A 19,406-nucleotide genomic window follows, 5' to 3' on the forward strand; every position below is an offset into this window, starting at 1 on the left:
TTTTCTACTTGCGTTTTTTTCTACTCTACCAAATTTTCTACTTGCTTTTTTTTATTATTTACTTCGAAAAATCTTCTCATTAGATAAACTTTTAATAACATTTTGGCGTGTTTGGTTTTTGTTGTTTTTTTTTTTTTTTTAAGAAACATTTATCAGCCGGGCGGTGGTGGCGCACGCCTTTAATCCCAGCACTCGGGAGGCAGAGGCAGGTGTATCTCTGTGAGTTCGAGACCAGCCTGGTCTACAAGAGCTAGTTCCAGGACAGGCTCCAAAGCCACAGAGAAACCCTGTCTCGAAAAAACAAAAACAAAAAAAAAAAGAAACATTTATCAGTTTGGCAGTATTCCAAATGCTGTGAATTACCATGGCACGAACTTGAGCCAGATGTAAGGGGGTGTCTGGCACAGATAAAATGCCGGTGTGTAGAACAAACAGGACACTAACTAGACTACATTCTTCTTTGCCTCATTCCCATCTGGATAAAACGTATTTTAGGCGGTAACAGTTCCACGACATTAAGTGAGAGACCATCCTGGGTGTCAGTGAAACAGAGCAGCTCAGGGGACACCCTCTGCTGCCGACAGTTCCCCCACAGTCTATCCATAAGCGAGGGAGACAGACCACAGTGATGGCTCAGAACTTCTCGTCAGCAAATGCTTTCCATTGTGCGAAGTTCAAGCTCCTGTCTGGGAATTTGTTTATTACAGCCGGCTAGCTGAAGGCTGAGGCTGCCTCGGCAGAAGCCTGAGATGTTACTGAAAGTACTGAGTTATGACAGGCTGCTGCCGTAGTCCCCGAGCAAGCCTAGTTCCTGATCCTTGAACCCCGGCCTTGGTCTTCCGACAGCTTTGCACTTGGCTGTTACTGTCTGTGAGGTCTTTTGGACCATGGTTCTCCAGTCCTGAGCTCCCTTTCTTGTTATACTGTACAGATCCTATTCCAGATGTTGAGCAGCCCAAACCCAAAATTAATTCACTTCTCTTTCCCTACTTCCGAACTTATCCTTGCCTGGCTTCTGTGTGTTCAGAGAATCTCTCCTATTCTAACAATCCCAGTATCAAGCCCTTCTTTTCATGAACCCCCGCCACACATGGCCAGTACTCTTCCTCTGTCATAAATACATAACTTTCAATAAAAGAACGGCCCTGCATAGAGCCTTTTCGTTATCGAGACTGCTCTGCCAGAATGGTCCTGTAATATTGTTAAAACTTCCTGGCTGGCCCATGGTCATTTCCGCGGCATGCAAAGGGAATGAATTGAGACAGTTTCTCTCTGAAACAGGCATCATACTCCATTTCTGCTTTTTCCCCCACTGTTAAAACAGCTCCTTGGTCACTGAGGTCTACAGCAAGCAGCGTCCACCACAGAATGCAATGCCGTCTTCAGTAACCTTAGCAATTCTCCATGAAAGGACATGTTTGAAAGAACTTGGGATGCTGGCTTTAGAAGGGCTTCATTTATTGGCTCGCGTATCTACTAACCCGTTCTCACTGCACCTGGCTCAAGGCACCAGCCAAGGTAAGTTCATCGAATCAGTCTACCGTTGATTCTCAGGAAGATAGAACTTATAATAAAATAATAAAATAGGAGGTCTGTGATGGTACCGCAATCACAGCTCCGTCACTGGACACAGGGAACCCTTTCAGGCTTGGAGACAGCATTAATCTGGCAGGACTGCAGGCCAACAGAGATGGTGGCAGGACCAATTTACTCAATTAGGTATCGCATGCCCACAGTAAGTCTAACGATGATCTCAAACCAATGATCTCACCAAAGCTCACTTCACAAGAAAAATAACTGCCATGGGGAACACAAGGACAGAATATGGTTTCCCGGGAAAGGACTACAAGGAGGGTTCCCTTCAACCAGCGTAAGTCTTAGAAAAGTAACCTTGGAAAAGCCTCTTAGAGATGGAAACACATTCAGAGAGGCAAAGAACTCCCTCAGACTCCCCACAGCAATGACAGAAGCCGTTGCTCTATAAAGGTCGTCGTGAGACTATTTTACTGATAGCTGTCCCAGGTTATACACCATGGTTCCTTGTTGTCCAGATGCTATAGCAAAGCACAGATCACTTAGTATTCACAAGGAGAGAATCGGAGGCCTGAGTTCTAGAATCCCATAGAAGTGCATATCCGTAAGTACCCAACCTCTGGGCACTGCACTCCTGATTTGTCTCACTATTTTTACCCTGGCTAGGAAATTGATGCCTTTATTTTTTTTTTTTTTTTTAAGGAAGAGAAGGGAGAACTACTGAAACAACTCAGTATTCTAGCTCTGTCTTCTCAGTCACGTGGTTGTCTGGCTGCTCTGTGGCTGGAAATGCCATGTCCATTAGGGGCCTGTGAGGCTCCTCAGAACCATGCAGGGCAGACCTGTCCTAGTCAAGTCCTCTAGACGAACAGAACTGATCAAATATAGATGGGATTTATTAGAGTGGATTGCAGCAATGTTTCTCAACCTTCATAATGCCGCGACCCTTCAGTCTAATGCTCTCCCAAATGAGCTACTTCGGTCCCAATACCGTGAGCCTTTAATAGAGTTCTTCATTTTGTGGTGACCCCCCCAATCATAAAATTATTTTCACTGCTAATTCGTAACCTTAATTTTGCTACTGTTATGAATACCATGTAAATATCTGTGTTTTCCAATGATCTTAAGAGACCCCTGGGAAAGGGCCATTCCACCCTGTTTGATTGGAAGCATCACCTCCACTCCCTAACACACCAAGGACACCTACCAACTAAAATATGGCTTTATCTGCTACTGTGTCCCACTTATACACCTGAGCCTCACCTGCACAACCAGGGCACTTCTCTGTCCCGTTCTTCCCTGCAGTTAACAACTCTTCCCATGGCTAGCCCCATTCATAGGGATAATAATAACAATATATTTTTTTCTCCTAGCCACCTGCCTTCCCTCATCTCCCTCAAGAAACAGCTGCCTGAGGTCCCCAGGATGACAGTAAACCGAATGCTGCTCCAGCCACACCTCTCACTGAGCTTGAGCCCACCAACTCCCAGGTCTCCCCTCTCCCACATCACCCCATGCCCATCGAAAGCAGCCAGACTTGAGCTGGCACCCCTTTATCCAAGGAGTCTAAAATGTTTGGTTGAGGGGCTTCACCTCAGCTCGCTGGCTTTGTCCAAAAAAGTCCAGATTGTTTGGTCAGAAGTGTCACCTCAGCTCCCTAACACCCCTTTATACAAAAAGTCCAGATTGTTTGTCTGGAGTCTTTTCCCCAGCTCCTGGCATAAGCTCCTTCCCCTGGGAGTTACCTCAGTTCAAACTCTACCTCTGAGAAAGCCCACCAAATGGTAACCCCTCCCCAGTGAAGGTTGGGCCCACTCCCACAGGCTATTTAAACTGCCCCCCCCCCCAGAGAATGAACATGTGGTCTCCTGGTTTTGCATCCCCCCCCCATGTTTTCCTGGGGCCACTCAGGAACACTCCATTGTGTGGGAGCTCCTTCCGCTCCTTCAGCCAATGGCCACTGAGATACCAGCCCATTGGGGCATGGTCTCTCTCCCTTTAAAAAAGCAGCCACTTCCCTCCATTCGCTCTCTGGCTTCCCGCTCCACTTCCTGTGACTAGGCTCCCTTCCTGATTGCGCAGAGAGCTGTTGTCTGGGACAGTGATCTGTAAACCAGAGAGCTAACAGAGGCTGAAGGAGCGGAAGGAGCTCCCACAACACTCCATTAAACATGGGCATCTTTAACTCGGTCTGATTTGGTCTGATTGGGATTATTTACGTCAGCGGAGAGGCTCATCTAAGAAAATACTGAACACCCCCCCCCAAAGGGTCGTGACCCACAGGTTGAGAACCACTGACTTAGACGGCTGTGATCCCACTGGTTCAACACTGGCTAATTACCAACAGAGAATGCAAGAAGCCAGAGTTGTTCAGTCCACAAGGCTGGATGTCTCGGCTGGTCTTCAGTATATGCCCTAAGCCCAGGGAAGTAGACTCTAATAGGAGTGAAAGGATGAACTTGTCAGTGAGAGTGAAGGCAAGTGGGCAAAGAGCAAACGCCTCCTTCTTCCGTGTCCTTTATAGAGGCTGCCCGCAGGAGGTGCGGCCCAGATTGAAGGTGAGATGCAAGGTGGGTTTTCCCACAGCAAATGGCTCAGAAAAGTCCTCAGAGCTGTGCTCAGCCCCTCGGGGTTTAGTTCATTCCAGATCCAAAGTTGGCAACCAAGAGTAGCCATCACAACAGCAGTGAGTTAACCGCTAAAACTATCCCTAAGCCTCTTTTCAGGAGGCTCTCCCAGCGCTCTCCCAGGTGGATTTCATCTTCCAGTCTTCCAGAACTGAACTGCCTCACCCTTGGGACTATGCAGTAAGTTCAGGGAGCTAAGCATCTCATCAGAACTGCACATGTGTATTATAAAGTAATTCGTTCTGATGTTGTTCTAATCTCGCCGGAGGAAACTTGCTTCTCATATCTCAAGAACAACATTCATGGAAAAAGCTATCATGTTTGCTTTTACAGCGTATAATGACAGCTTCTTCCTAACGGGAGTATTTTCTTAAGTCAGTTAATTTCCACTGGGGCTCCTCTCCTCCTTGTCTTCTATGTTCCTAACTCTGATGTGTTTGTCTCTCAACTTGATACTTTTATCAGCTTTGTGACAGCCATTCTCTGAATCCCTTGGGGCCTCCTAACCAGTGAGCCCCTAAATCTTCCCCCAGTCTGCTGACTTTCCTTTCCTATTTGCCTGCTTTGGGGTGTTTGTGTTTGAACCTTTACTGCCATAACCCCTACTGCTGCTCTGAGCACCCCCATTCCTCTGGGTTTCCCCCTCACTGCCATGGTTAGAGGTTCATCAGCTTGACATAAGCAAGAGTCAAGTGGAAAGATGAGCCTCTATTGAGGTTCCATCCCATAAGTCTATAAGGCATTTGCCTGGTTGGTAATTGACAGAGATAGACTCAGCCCAGTGGGTCCAGTCTGGCCAGGTGGTCCCTGGTGGCAAAGAAAACAAGCTGAGCAAGGAGAGGAGATGAAGCCAATAAGCAGCATGTCTCCATGGCTCTGATTCAGTCCCTGGCTTCAGCTTCCCATGTGCCCTGCTGCTCTGACTTCTTTAGATGATGCACTATGACATTGAAAAGTCCTTTCCTCCCTCAGTTTCTCTTGGCCACAATCTTTACCACAGACTAGAAAGCAAACCAAGACAGTTGCCTGTCTTCTAAAGCCAACACCAGGTGAACATTCCAATGTTCTCTGTCTGGATGGTAGAAAGTGCTAGTGAGCCACCTGGCACGGCTACTTGGCTGGTGAGCTCAAAGCTTCCTTCTCACACTCTCCTCTTCTCATTTTACAGAAAAAGTAAAGCCATCATATGGAGGTTAGCACACTTTCCCAAATCTAAAGCCATAGACCCGTTTTGTTTCTGTACTTGTTCTCTCGCCACAGAGAATTTGCCACCACCCCCACCTAAGATGGCCCTTTCACCTCTACTACAGATCTTACCACCTTGTTCAGAAGCCTTACCGTCACCCTTTTTAAGCCTCTCTCCCCACCATTTCCCTCTCCCCTCCCCTCCTTCCCTTTTTCCCCTTCCTCCAACACTGCATCCTCTATTACCAGCTTTTATCAAGCCTAAAAGCTTAATTAAGTCTTAGGCTAGAGGGATGGCAAGCACAAAGACCTGAGTTCAGATTCTCCAAACCCAGGTAACCACTGGGTGGGTTTGATGGCTTGCCTGTAATTCCAGCTTTGAAAGGCAGAGACAAGGGATCCCTGGAGCAAGCAGGTCAGTAAAACTGAATAATTGGCAAACTCTAGGTTTCATGGAGAGACCCTGTTTCAGTGCCTGAGGTAGAAAGCAATAGAGGATGATTCCTGATATCAACCTGGGGCCTCCACACACAGAGGCACACACAGCACACACGCACACGAAACACACACATTTACTTGCACACATGCACACCACACACGTACATTCACACACACATTTCACACATGCAGACACACATACACCTACACACTCGCACACTGCACACATACATTCACACACACAGACACACACTTCACACATGCACACACAGAGACACGCATGCAGAAGCATACACACCTGCATACCACATACACACACGAAAAGTGAGGACAGGGAATAAGCTCTAGTGTCTGCTTGTTGTATTAGAACGTTATTATGCACCCAAATGTGCTTTGAGAATTTTTTCAGTACTAAAGAGAGATGGCATCTCTTCAGTCCGTCTCCACTCAGTGTGCACCAAGCATCAGCCAGACAATTGCCACCCCAAATGAATAGGAATATTTGCCAGTGCTAGATGCACGCCACTTTGTTCTCAGTCAACTGCGAAAGTGTCCCTCACGTGAACTAAAAGCAGATTTGTTGAATAAGAGATCAGCAATGTAGGTACTTCTCAGACCAACCATCTGTCAATTCTCTGTATTAGCTTCTGCTCTACCAGCCAACAAAACGCTTCCAAACCATCCGTCCGAATTACTCTGGACCCAAGTGTCTTTTGTTGTGATGTTTGTTTTGAATGTCCCGGGAGTCACAGGGAAGAGCATCTGGTTCTCAGTAAGTCTTTTCATCCCATTCTCTGTCGTTTAATTGAAGCAGACGAGGTTCCAATAACCCAATGCCCTCTCTCAAAATGAAATTACTGAGTTCACACCAGAACACATGGTTCTGGCAAGTCAACCCTGCCCACGGCTCCTCCTCTGAAAACTGCAACAGCACCAGACAGTCCTCTCCCGAGACACATATTCACACTTCCAAGAATGGATGCTCAATCTAGAGGCTAAATACCAGCACAGTGTTTACTCTGTCCGGGAGACGAGATAATAATTACCCCGTAATGCAGACAGTATGTCATATTCATGCTCCTGCTTTCAAGGGGGCATGGCTCAGCTCAAGTGCGAACTATGAGAGAACAGACTGGAATGTTTCAGAGGCGACTTATGTAATTGTCTCGACTACTAGAAGTTTAGGTGACCTTATAAAGCCATCCCTTCACCCTACCCTTATGTCTATATCTACAAATTAGAAACCAAAAATTTCAATGCCTTGATACCACCACAAATGTGCAAAAAAAAAAAAAAAGTGAAATTAGTGAAAAGAACAAACATGTTTTTTTTTTTCTTTTTTTCTTTTTCTTACAAGTTCACAAAGTTTTGAGACCTGATTGCTCCCTGGGTGAAGCAGCTCAGAGGGTGCCTTCTCCATTCAGCTCCCTGAAGGAAAGTTATCATCTTTATCTTAGAGGTACAAGAAAAATCTTTAAGTCCTGTTTTCTTCAGAGCAAGCTGGGTGGGTCATATTTTGTAATAGTCACAAACATACAACAGACTCCCTTTTTTCTGAGGAGGAGGAGGAGGAGAACGAGGAGGATAAACACACACACACATACACACACACACACACACACACATGTCCTTTTTGGAGATGACTTTGCCCTCATACTCCATTTCAATGCTGTCATCCTATGGAAAACACAACCGAAAGGCAGTTGTCCTTGAAGGCAGATGCTATGCCGGAACTCTTTCTGCACACATTGGAGAGCCCGAAAGATGTGTTTCTTTTTTCTCCCCTTATCTCTTTCTCTTTGTATTTTTAGAACAATGGAGGTGAGGAAAGGAAGAAAAAGAAAAAGAAAAAGGTTAGACTATCCATTCCTCGGGAAATTAAATATTTGACGTTTTATTCATAAAAAAAATGCTTTAAATTTTGCATCCAGACTATGTTACCACACAGCTAAAGAAGCTGGGCACATCGTTAAAGGAAGCAATCCCTTTTGCATATAGCCAAATGGAGACTGTGGAATGTGTCCACGCCGCAGAGACTTCACTGACTCGCAGATCCTCCTCTATCAATGGAAACTCTGTGACTTGAAGATTGAAAGCGATTGGCAACAGGAGTAGACATCTAAAATATTGGCTCTCTACAGCTGAAAATAATAAGGGAGAGCACACACGACCAAGTGGATTTTATGCTCTGCAACAACCCGTTTCAAGCATTCTGATGCAGAGCAAAGCATAAACAGATGTGCAGCGGTTAACCTCCTGACCCCACCTGCTGAAAGGGATCCCGCCACGCAAAGGCTCGAGGAGGGATGGTATGTGTTAGATGAAGTGGCAGTTGCTTTCTGAACGCCTAGAGCGGAGGATGAAATCCAAACTTAACAGGCATTACATATCTCTCCGTGTTGTGAATATTCTAGTCGGAAAAGAAAGGGAAAATCTGTGTTGAGAGCCCTCATAACAAATTGTACCTATAAGTTACAAACTGTATCAAAAGTTGATACTAGTGTGGCTTATTCCAGGAATGTTTATTTGGAGCCTTTTCTGTGCCCAATATGATCCAGAGACACAAGGATGAGGAAGACATAATCCTTGCCCTCGGGCCCATTATAGCCTCCCTCCAAGAAGACAACAGTATCACGGCTCCAGTTCAGTTTCCACACCCAGGGACAAAGTAATGCAGGAAAGTTAATAAAGGACTGCAGCGAAACAGTAATGAAGCGTTTTGCACCAAGATAGCCATATTTCTCGACCATGCATTTCAATGAATCTCAAGGTATGTGTGTGGTGACTGAAGGAGGAGCTTTGGAGGGAAGTAACATCATTGTCTCTTGAGCAGGTCATTTTTTTTTCCTGTGGACTCTTGTGCATTTCAAGATATTTGACTTACCTGGGCATGACCTAATAAATACTAGTAAGGAAGCAACCATCCAAGGTTTGAAGATAGTCAGGCAGTGGTGGCACACGTCTTTAATCCCAGCACTCTGGAGGCAGAGGCAGGCAGATCTTTGTGAGCTCCATATCAGCCTGGTCTACAGAGTGAGTTCCAAGACAGCCAGGGCTACACAGAGAAACCCTGTCTCGAAGGTGTGAAGGCAGGAGAAAGGGACCCTGTGAAATGTGTTTCCATAAGAACCCTTTTCCCAAACACACACACACACACACACACACACACAATGAGCTCACACACAATACAAACTGAAGTCACGTGAGAATGGCCTCACAAACTGTACCAAGAGAGAGACTACAAAGGGCAAACAAGTTCCAAGTCCCTGTCCTCAAGTAAGGCAGTGTGACTGGGGGGAAACCAGCCACAAATGACACAAAGATCCATTTACTAAATGCTATGGAGATGAAGTACAAGGTGCAAGGCTAAGTATGATGCCTATGCCTGTAATCTCAGTACTCCAAACGCTGAGGCAGGAGGATTGCCTTGAGTTTGAGGCCAGCCTATTCTGGGACTCCATCTCAAGGGAAAAAAAGTAAGAAGTAAAAGATTTATAATGTGAAAAATAATTTGCAAAACTGACTTCTACTTTTTAATAAAATGCCCAGTTCAACTAAAACAGGAAACCATTTATTATTCAAAATACTTTAATGGCAAAGGATCAGTGAATCTTCCAAATGAATCTCAGAATTATTTCAGCCTTAGCCAAATAACTGAACATACCAGCTTATTTACACTGGTGGTTTTGTTTTTTTAATATGTTAACTCATGTTTATGATATAAACTCCAATAAATGTTAGACATTTATGGTCAGAATACCCAAAGTATAAAGAATTAAATAAAAATTCCTAAAATTATAAGATGTTGGTGTTGGAAAAGGAGAATTCAAGTAATCATATCCCAGGATTCTATCAATCATATTTTTCAATTTGTTTCAACATTTTTTCACAGTTAATAACTGTAACAATGAAACAACTTTCAAATAATTTACTTCACCGAAAATATATACCACCTTTCAACTGTCTCAATTTTATTACCTGTGTTAACGTTGTCTGTATTTTAAGTCAAAATCAAACATATAAATAATAAATATTTAGAAATATGCTTAGTATGACAAATGTACCAAATTTGCTTATGCAAAGACAAACCCTCAGATCAAAGCCAAGGAAGACTAAGCTAATTAATTATTTTTCTTTTAATGTTTACTACTTGCCTTGATGCACCAACATTCAAACTTTGGAGGAAATATACAATTAAAAGTTATGATTGTGATTAATGATTTTAAATAATCCTATTTTCAACTGAAGTACTTTGAAAAATATTCTTTCATAATTGTCAAGTCAACTTGTCTATTAGCGTTATACTAAGTTGCCCACTAGGGGAAAAAAGAAGGTTTGTCATGTGTGCACATAAGTTAACTTAAAAAACTCATGAAAGGAAAAATTGCCATTTTCTCCTTTTTAAAGAAATTGAAATAGCTATACATTTAGGGGAAAACTGGGGGGGGGGGGGGGAGGAAGAATTTCTTATTCTTCCCAGTCCTTGACAGTGAACTGCTAACGCAATGTCTCATGCTTTTGTAATTCACTAATGCATAGTTCCTACAACCAGGAATCACCTCCCAGATGACCTAAGTATGGCCATCAAAATCAAGAAATTGGGGAGCTGGAGAGATGGCTCAGTGGTTAAGAGCACTGCCTGCTCTTCCAAAGGTCCTGAGTTCAATTCCCAGCAATGACATGGTGGCTCACAACCATCCGTAAGGAGATCCGGTGCCCTCTTCTGGCCTGCAGGCACACATGCAGACAGAATACTGGCAATACTGTGTACATAATAAATAAATAAATCTTTAAAAAAAAATCAAGAAATCGCACCGTGCATGTCTGCCATCTGATCCTCAGACCCCATTCAGGATTCTCCCGTGACTCTAACAGTCATTGCACACCTAAAATAGAAACCTCAGAATTAATGGGCAGACTCAGTGTTCGTCTTTTGTTTGTATTCTTCAATCTTGGGTCTCATTTCCATGACTTTGACAACTTTTGTAAGTTTCTAGTCAGCAGTCCTTTAGAATCTCTCCCAGGTACAGTTTCATGTTAAATCCAGACATCTTTAGAAGAAATATCATAAAAGTGGTATCACATTCCCATTACATTTTATCAATTTGCCCGGTTTTTATCGATGATAATTGTATCAGCTACAGGAAAAGAGTGTGTGAACCAAGTCTCTCAGTTTGAACACTGTTTCCTTCGCCAGTGTAACCGTATAATTAAGACGTTTGCGACAAGGTGCTTTGAACTTTGCTAATATCCCTTCCCTCCAAATTTTCCATATTTTTTTTTATTTTGAATAAGAGTGATTTTGTGGTTTCCTGTCTCATTCAACATGGGGCTGAAAATGTTGCTTAATTGGCAGAGTGCTGCTTGTCTACCACGCACAAAACCCACATTCAATCCGCAGCACCTAACTAAATCCAGAGTGATGGTGCACACTTTGGAATCCCAGAATTGGGAGGATGGAGGCAGAAGGATTAGAAGTTCAAGAGCATCCTTGGTTACACAGTAGCTCATGGGATACATGAGATCCTGTCTCAGAATAAAACAGCAAACTACCTCCCCCAAACACACATGTTCAGGAAATCCACTCATTCAGGGCTTCGTGATATGGTAATATCCTTTCCATGTTCAACCTGGCCTCTCTTTGGCCACGGGGAACCCATTAAGCTTGTCTCGCCATCCCTCTGACATGCCCACACCATTCCAGAAATACTTCCTGCTTCTGTGCAAGCAAAGGTTTGGGAATCTTTGCCTCAATTTGCCCTTGTTTGTTTGTTTGTTTGTTGTTTTTCAAGATAGGGTTTCTCTGTAACAGCCCTAGTTACCCTGGAACTAACGCTGTAGACCAGGCTGGCCTCAAACTCACAGAGATCCTCCTACCTCTGCCTCCTGAGGGCTGGGATTTAGGGCATGCAGAGCAACTATCCAGCAATCTGCCCTTTCTTCATGGAATATTGTGTGTGTTCTATGTCTGATTCTCATACCACCAGGACCAGGACCACAATAGGCATTCAGCATTCATTAATTCCTACTGGAGCAGACACGCATACTCAGGAGAGGATCAAAGCGGAAGGCAATGGTTTCAAATCAGGTTTCAAAACTCTCTTTGTATCTTCCTATTCTTTGTATTCTTCTCCTTGTATCCTCCCTATCCCCTCGCTCTTATCCACACATTCCCTACTCCCAAGCATCCCTGTGAGTCTTGCCTGTACAATGCCAGCACAATGCAGGAACGTAGGAAATAAACTAAGTTTCAACTTCCCTCCTGCCTCTGTGGCCCTTGTCCCATAGTGACCCTGAAGAGTTGGTCCCCTGCACGCACTATGCTGATCTGTCGGAAGCTGAAAGCAAAAGTACCTGAGTCCAGATTGGGGTCAGAGGAAGGCAGTGGAGCTAAAGGTGGAAGCCTGGTTCCTCACGTAGCTTCCTCATCTGTCTCCAAACACAGACACAGAGTTAAGGCCCCTAGGCCATTGCTGGAGCACACGCGCATGCGTGCACTGTGGCTGGAACCTCGCTAGGACGTCGCCTGAGCACACACGCGCATGCGTTTGCTGTGGCTGGACCCTCGTTAGGACATTGCCTGGGCACACGCGCGCATGCGTGCACTGTGGCTGGAACTTTCATATTAGCAATCTGACAGCAAAACCAACAGAAATTTCTTCTCATTCATCAAATTCCCCTAGGTAGCTTTTTTTTTCTCATTCTTTTTTGGAGCAACTTCAGCATATGACTTTTTCTTCCCTTATAAAACCCCAAACAGGGGCAGTGGCGGCGCACGCCTATAATCCCAGTGCTCAGGAAGCAGAGGCAGGCAGATGTCTGAGTTCCAGTCCAGTCTGGTCTATAGGCTAAGATCCAGGACACCCAGGGGTACACAGAGACACCATGTCTCAAAAAATAACCAACTGTTTTATTAAAGCACACACTTTTCTTCAGTATATCTGAATTTCTGGCAATACTATCTGTGCCTTTTGGGGCCATTGTTGTTGGTTTTTATTCTTTGTTCTTATTTTCTTGATATTTTGTGGGGACCCACCACCCCCAGCTCCCAAATCATGGCATGTAGGCTTATTCTTACTTATGAATGCCCTGCCTTAGCTTGACTTGTTTCTTGCCAACTTTTCTTAAATTATCCTGATGACCTTTTGCCTCTGGACTTTTTCCTTTTCTTACTTCTGTATATCTTACTTTCACTCTTACTCCGTGGCTGTTTGGGTGGCTGGTCCCTGACATCCTCCTCTCCTTGTTCTCTCTCCTGCCTCCTGCTCTTTTTCTCTTCATTTATACTCTCTGCCTGCCAACCCTGCCTACCCTTGCTCCTGCCTCACTATTGGCCATTCAGCTCTTTTAGCAGTGTTTTAGACAGGCAAAGAATCACAGCTTCACAGAGTTAAACAAATGCAGTATAAACAAAGGCAACACATCTTCACATCATTAGACAAATGCTCCTCTGCATAAACAAATGTAACACACTTATATTAATATAAGATAATATTCCACAACGGGCCATTGTTAAAAAAAAAAAAAAGTAAGGGTTCTGCATATACAAGCACTGCAGGACCAAGACAGCAATAAACAATGAAAACCACTATCACACAAGAAATTTACTCTGTACTAACATGCTGGACAAAAGGATGGTTCTCATCCAGGACCGGATAAAACAGGAGCTAAAAGATTCCAATACTGTGTGTGGGAAAGGCCAATCTGAACATATTTTCAGTGTTTGTCTATGTGTTTTAGTGAAAGGACAACAAACTTTCTAATGGGAAGATCTCCTTTAAAAAAAAATGAAATGAAGGGGCTGGAGAGATGGCTCAGTGGTTAAGAGCGCTGGGTGCTGCTCTTCCGGAGGACCCAGGTTCAATTCCCAGCATCTACATGGCAACTCACAACTGCCTGTAATTCTAGTTCGCAGGGCTCTGACACCCTCACACCAACACACATAAAATAAAATTAAATAAATTGTTTTTAAAATGAAATAAACATCCCTGAAGCTGCAGCACACAGGGAGGCTGAAGCAGGAGGATCTGGAGTTCAGGACCAGCCTCGGTTACACAGAGACACCCTATCGGGGCTGGAGAGATGGCTCAGAGGTTAAGAGCACTGGCTGCTCTTCCAATTCCCAGCAACCACATGGTGGCTCACAACCATCTGTAATGGGGTCTGGTGCCCTCTTCTGGCCTGCAGGCATGCACACAGACAGAATATTGTATATATAATTAATTAATTAGTTAATTAATTAATTAAAAAAAAACAGAGACACCTATCTCAAAAAACAATGAGCTGACCCATCTATCCATCCATCACTACATACAGGTTTAATTTTTAATTAAAATATTTTTAAATAGTCCATGTATTTTATTTTCTTCCACTGGAAGGATACTTCCCCAGAAGAGGTCTTTCTTCCCCTTTGTAATTTTTCTGTGTCAAATTGAACCGGGCCTTCTACACGCTAAGTAAGAATTCCACCATCTTCATCACACTGCCAGCCCTGAAGGAGGCCATTTATTCCCCAGGGGGTAAGGGGGTAAGCAATTAACCTCCTTTTATTTTAAACAGCTTGGGACGTGCAGTGTCGGTGTTACACAGAAGGTGGGGCAAGAGACATCACGGCCAAATTCATCAAGGCTAGGATGGGACCACAAAAGCCAGGTCAAAAGAGCAAGCGACCCTTCCCTACTAGGCAAAGAAAGTGGATGCAGGGAGCAGCCTTGAACGTCTCCTCCCACCCCTACCCCATCCCTGGCACTGATTACCCCAAGTGGGCAGCTGGGTGTGAGAGCTTGGCAGGGGCCTCCCCAGAACTATTATTAACCTGGTAGGTAGTCTCTGCTTATAGACTTTCCACTGGGGTAGCCCTATGTCCGGAAAACTCACTCCAGCTGAGAAATCTGAGAACTCAGCGGGTCTGTGGCAAAAGAGGTATTTTTAGCTGAAAAGTGGGGAGCTCGGGGCTTTTGTCTGCTTTGGACCTCAGAGTGGGAGACACAAAACAGAAGAAAGTTTTAGGGCCAGTAGCCAGCCCCTAAGTTCCCTAGTGACCATTGAGCTCACTGATAGGAGGATCATGTGACTGGACAGAAAGGCCACTGTGGGTCTCTCTCAGCAATATCCCCCGGCACAGAGGTGTCACGCTGAGCTCTTCCTGAAGGTCAGATATCCATCAGTAGCGCCCAGGACGTGATGGTCTAAAGACTTTGAGCCTCGTCCCAGACACACCAAGCTAGAAACTGACAGAGGGCCTGACAGCCCCTGGGAGACCAGGCCCTCCAGATAATCGCCTGCTGGTGTTTCATTTGATACTTATAGCCGTATATATATATATATATATACACACACACACACCACACACATACACACACACCAGTGATCTTTAGCTTTAAAAATACTGTTTAGGAACTAGGGAAATGGCTCAGTCAGTAAAATACCTAGGGAAGCATGAGGACCTGAGATTAACCCCCAGAACCCTGAGAAAGGTATGTCATGGTATATATAGTATGTATCTGTAACTCCACTGCTGGGGGTGGAGTCAGGAGGATCTAGAGCCAAAGCATTTAGGAAGGCAACTGACTTGTGAATGCCTCAGGAACTCATGGGTGCACACACATACTCCCCAACATACACGTGTGCACATTCACATTATCACATATGCACCACCCTCATACACAAGGCGCAGTGCACACACAATGAACTAAAGAAAATAGGTTCCAGCTTCATCTCCCAAACGAACCAAATACTCAAGAGAGCTGGTAGCTTTTCCCAACCTCCTTTTCTCTGCTATATACTGTAAGCCACTATGAAAAAACTTCTCTTCCCTGCTTAAGGCAACTAAGATCCCAACTGAGTTTTGCCATTAAAGGCTGCAGCTGAATTCAAGGAAGAGCAGGCTCCAGCCAGGGTGGGCGGGGCAGTAACAGACAGGCACCCAGCTGCAGATACCGGGATCCATGCCTAGATGAAGCAGTCCAGGGGAACATGTCCAGAGAGGACCTGAGAAGGACGTTAACAATAATTATTTATCGTGTATTTGTTTCCTATCCCATGAGTACAAATTACCACAGGCTACATGGATTAAAGCAATGTTCTCTTTCCTTCTGGAGACAGAAGCCTGAAATCAGTCTTATTGGGCTTAATCAAGGCAGCCTCGGGGCTGCTTCCATTGAAGGTACGGAGGGCAGACTATTACCTGCCTTTTCCAGCTGTGGCAGCAGCCTGCGTTCTTCATCTAGTGGTCCCTTCTTGTCCCTTCAAAGCACAACTTCTCCACCTTCACCAGTAATCATACCAATGAGTCAAAACCCTGACCCGAGGCCTCGTCCTCAGAGGCCTGTCCTAATCACATCTCCTGCACCCCCAGATAAGCCAGGATAGGCTGACTTCTCCAAATCATCAATTGAGCTACTCCCGAATCCTTCCTTTTCCAAACAACTGCATTCCCAGGTTCTTGATGATGCATCCACAGCCGCTGGGTAGCTCTGTATGACCCAATGAGATACACACCAGCCATGAGCACGGAGAACTTGGAACGTTTCTTATTTGAATTTACACTAGATAGAAGAGTTGCCAAGCATAAGGATTTGTTACAAGAAAAACACGGTAAAATATTAAATAACTATATTTGCTACACGTTAAAACTATAAAATGTTGGATTTCTGAGCCCTAGAAAATAAACTCAGTTCATCTGGTTCTGTTGGAAGCGCACCAAGAGACAGTATCGGTGGCTACTGTATCTCTGTTGGACACAGCCCGCATTATCGGTGGCTACTGTGTCTCTGTTGGACACAGCCCGCATTATCGGTGGCTACTGTGTTTTTGTTGGACACAGCCCGCATTATCGGTGGCTACTGTGTTTTTGTTGGACACAGCCCGCATTAACTTCTGATTGCTTTTGCTTTTTTGTCTTGCTCATGGGAGAAACTTATCTTTGAAAAGAAACATTTCTTCCTTTAATCTCCTTTGGGAGAACAAGTGACTTCCCAGCACGCATATTTCTTATCAAGAGGGATGTTGTTCTAGGACACACACAGCGAAGCGTGCCACCTGGAAATGGTAGCAGCAAGGAAAAGACCACAGCTACACAGCAAGTCTCGGGAAGCCCTCCTTCCCAAGACCTCACCATGAGCCTACGAGAGAAGTACTGTTTCTCCGGGAAAGGGACTTTTAGAGGGACCCCAGCCAGCAGGTGATGAGAGAGAGAGAGAGACTTCAGCAACTCTCCATGGTCCTTGTACCCAGGGCTGCCTGAAAGACTATCCCGGCTCAGGCTGAATAATAATATCGCTAACCAGACTCCCTCTACTTACCAAATTGTTTTATCCCCAACCTTCCTAAATTCCAGACACCCCAGAATTCTCCCTCGTTACTTGATAATTCGACTCCTTTGCTATTCTGAACACATTTTGTTTGTTCTGTCCTATTTCATTACTTGAGATACATGGCTATTGAAGGAGGGGCGTTTTCCTCAGGTGCCAAGTTCTTCCTCAGTGGTACCCTGGAACCCACCTCTCTCCTGACTTGATGCTGGGCCAGGGAGTGGAAGACTGCTTCTATAACTGCCTCCTCTCCCTTCCTCCCTCCTCCCCGTGTCTCACACCCAAGCACAGTTTCAGTCCTGACCTGTGGCCAAAGCAGCGACCCTCAGAGACACCAGGGCTGCAGTGGTCTACACTGCTGGCCAAGTTTGCTCTGATTGAGTTTCCCTGGGTGCTGAACAGGCAATTTTGCCTTTGGCTGAGGTTCAGGATAATAAGCGCCAGAAAACACTCGCTGAGAGGAAAAGCAAGCTGAGGTCTGTGTGGGCGCGTTGTCTCCTGGCAGCCCTCGTGGGGCACTCCCCTCATCCACTTCCCACAGAGTTCCTGAATCCTCCCTTGGAATTTCCTGAGGGACAGCAGGGATAAGGACACCTCTTGTTCTAACGAGGTGATTCTGGATTCCTGATGGGCCCCTAAATAGCTCCAGGACAGGGCTGGTTGCCAGAAAGACCCGACCTTGATTAGAAGCTGGCAGTTTTCAGTCCCCTGGACAAAGCTGGGTGCTGGAAATTCAATTACCCATCAATTGTGCCTGTTCGATTAAACCTCCATAAAAGCCCCTGAATGCTGGGATTTAGAGAGCTTCTGAGTTATTTAGCCAGTGCATCCACATGTCAGAGGGGTTCACCCAAACCCTATCGTACCCCTTCTCCTGGGCTGATCATTTGTTCCCTTCATCATAAATCATGAAGTTTAAGGAAAACATCTTCCTGAGCTCCGTGAGCCATTCTCCCAAATCACCGCACCTAGAGAGTGGCTGTGGGGTCTCTGCTGCTTACAGCTCATCAGTCAGAAGTCAGGCAGCTGGGGACCTGCCACCAGCATCGGGAGGGAGTGGAGCACTGAAGGACAAGCCCTTTAGCTCCAGGTAGATTGTCAGAATCACTGAGTTGGTGTCAGGGAGTTGGAGAAGTGGCATTATAAAAAGCCATGCATCTGATGTCGGGAGAAAAGAGCACCCCAGCTCATCAGCTGTCACCAAGGCCGAGCGGGCAGAAGAGAGGAAATGGCACCGGCCCTGCTCATTTTCCACCACCACGCTACAAGTGTAGCTCCCGGACACAGAAAATGGGACCTGGTTTCCACCCGCAAAGTCCCAGGGCTTCATAGCATCCATTTAGTGCTAAACTCCCATTTCCAATCTCACTTGACTGGGACAAAAATGTCTTAACGATAAGAGAAATATTAAACAAATCAACGACATTCTGACTTCCAAGCCACACAGGCATCCTGCCTACCTGGAGGATGAGGCTCTGAAACAGACAAAGGTGGCAATTTTGTACTATCAACATACATCTTGAAAACCCCCAGTGGGAGCGCTGCACCGGAGAACGATATAATTTCTATCGTTGGATTCCACATGTTCTCCAGGGGTGGAATAAGGCTCCTCAGTGGAGCACCTAATTAGCTCATTGGCTCCCGCCAAGAGGACAAGAGAGCACACATCCTTAACACAGGACCGCACTGTGAACCGTAAGAAAAGTGCACAAAAGATACCAGGGTTTCACGTCACATTGCTCTCTATATTCTTGTGTTCACCAAGGTCACTGGGTGAAGGTCAGACCGGCTGACATGGAATCTTCACCCAGGTCTCTCTTCCCCATACTCCTGTTGTAGTTGAGTGCTTAGTCAAGTTGAGCTTCCCAAGTGCATGGAACTTCATTATGTTCATCAATAGATCCCCAAGGGTCTAGTTCCCTGCCTGGCATATAAGCTCTTGGCAACTGGATGAAAGAATCTATTCCTGTCCAGGTCAAGCTGTGCCCATGAGTTCTTCAAAGACCCAGCACCTGCCAGCCCCTGAGGAGCTGTGTTGCCCTATCTGGAAAAAGCCACACCACACTATTCGCAAAGAGATCTTTCACCATTCCAAGTAAGAGCCCCCAAGTAAGAGCTGTCCTTCCTTCTCCAGATGCATCACCGTGAGCTTTCCATAGCATCAGCACCACTGCCAAATGGTGGCACAGATCACCTGCAGGGTCCCTCTAGCCCTTCCACCAACCTAATCAGGAACTGGCATGCATTCGTCACTGCCAGTTCTGAGGGGAGAGGCATAGAGAAATGTCCCACAGGGGAGCTGACGGGGCAA

General features: G+C 45.4%; 1 protein-coding gene across 2 annotated transcripts in view; it reads right to left on the reverse strand.

Annotated features, from left to right (window-relative positions):
* Corin (corin, serine peptidase) overlaps positions 1–19,406 on the reverse strand; it is a 180,577-nt gene that overhangs the window by 156,765 nt on the left and 4,406 nt on the right. The gene's annotated exons all lie outside the window — the stretch shown is intronic.

Source organism: Alexandromys fortis, unplaced genomic scaffold, assembly GCF_014885135.2.
Source record: "Alexandromys fortis isolate MF-2015 unplaced genomic scaffold, M_Fortis_MF-2015_v1.1 scaffold_0, whole genome shotgun sequence".
NCBI classification, from domain to species: domain Eukaryota; kingdom Metazoa; phylum Chordata; class Mammalia; order Rodentia; family Cricetidae; genus Alexandromys; species Alexandromys fortis.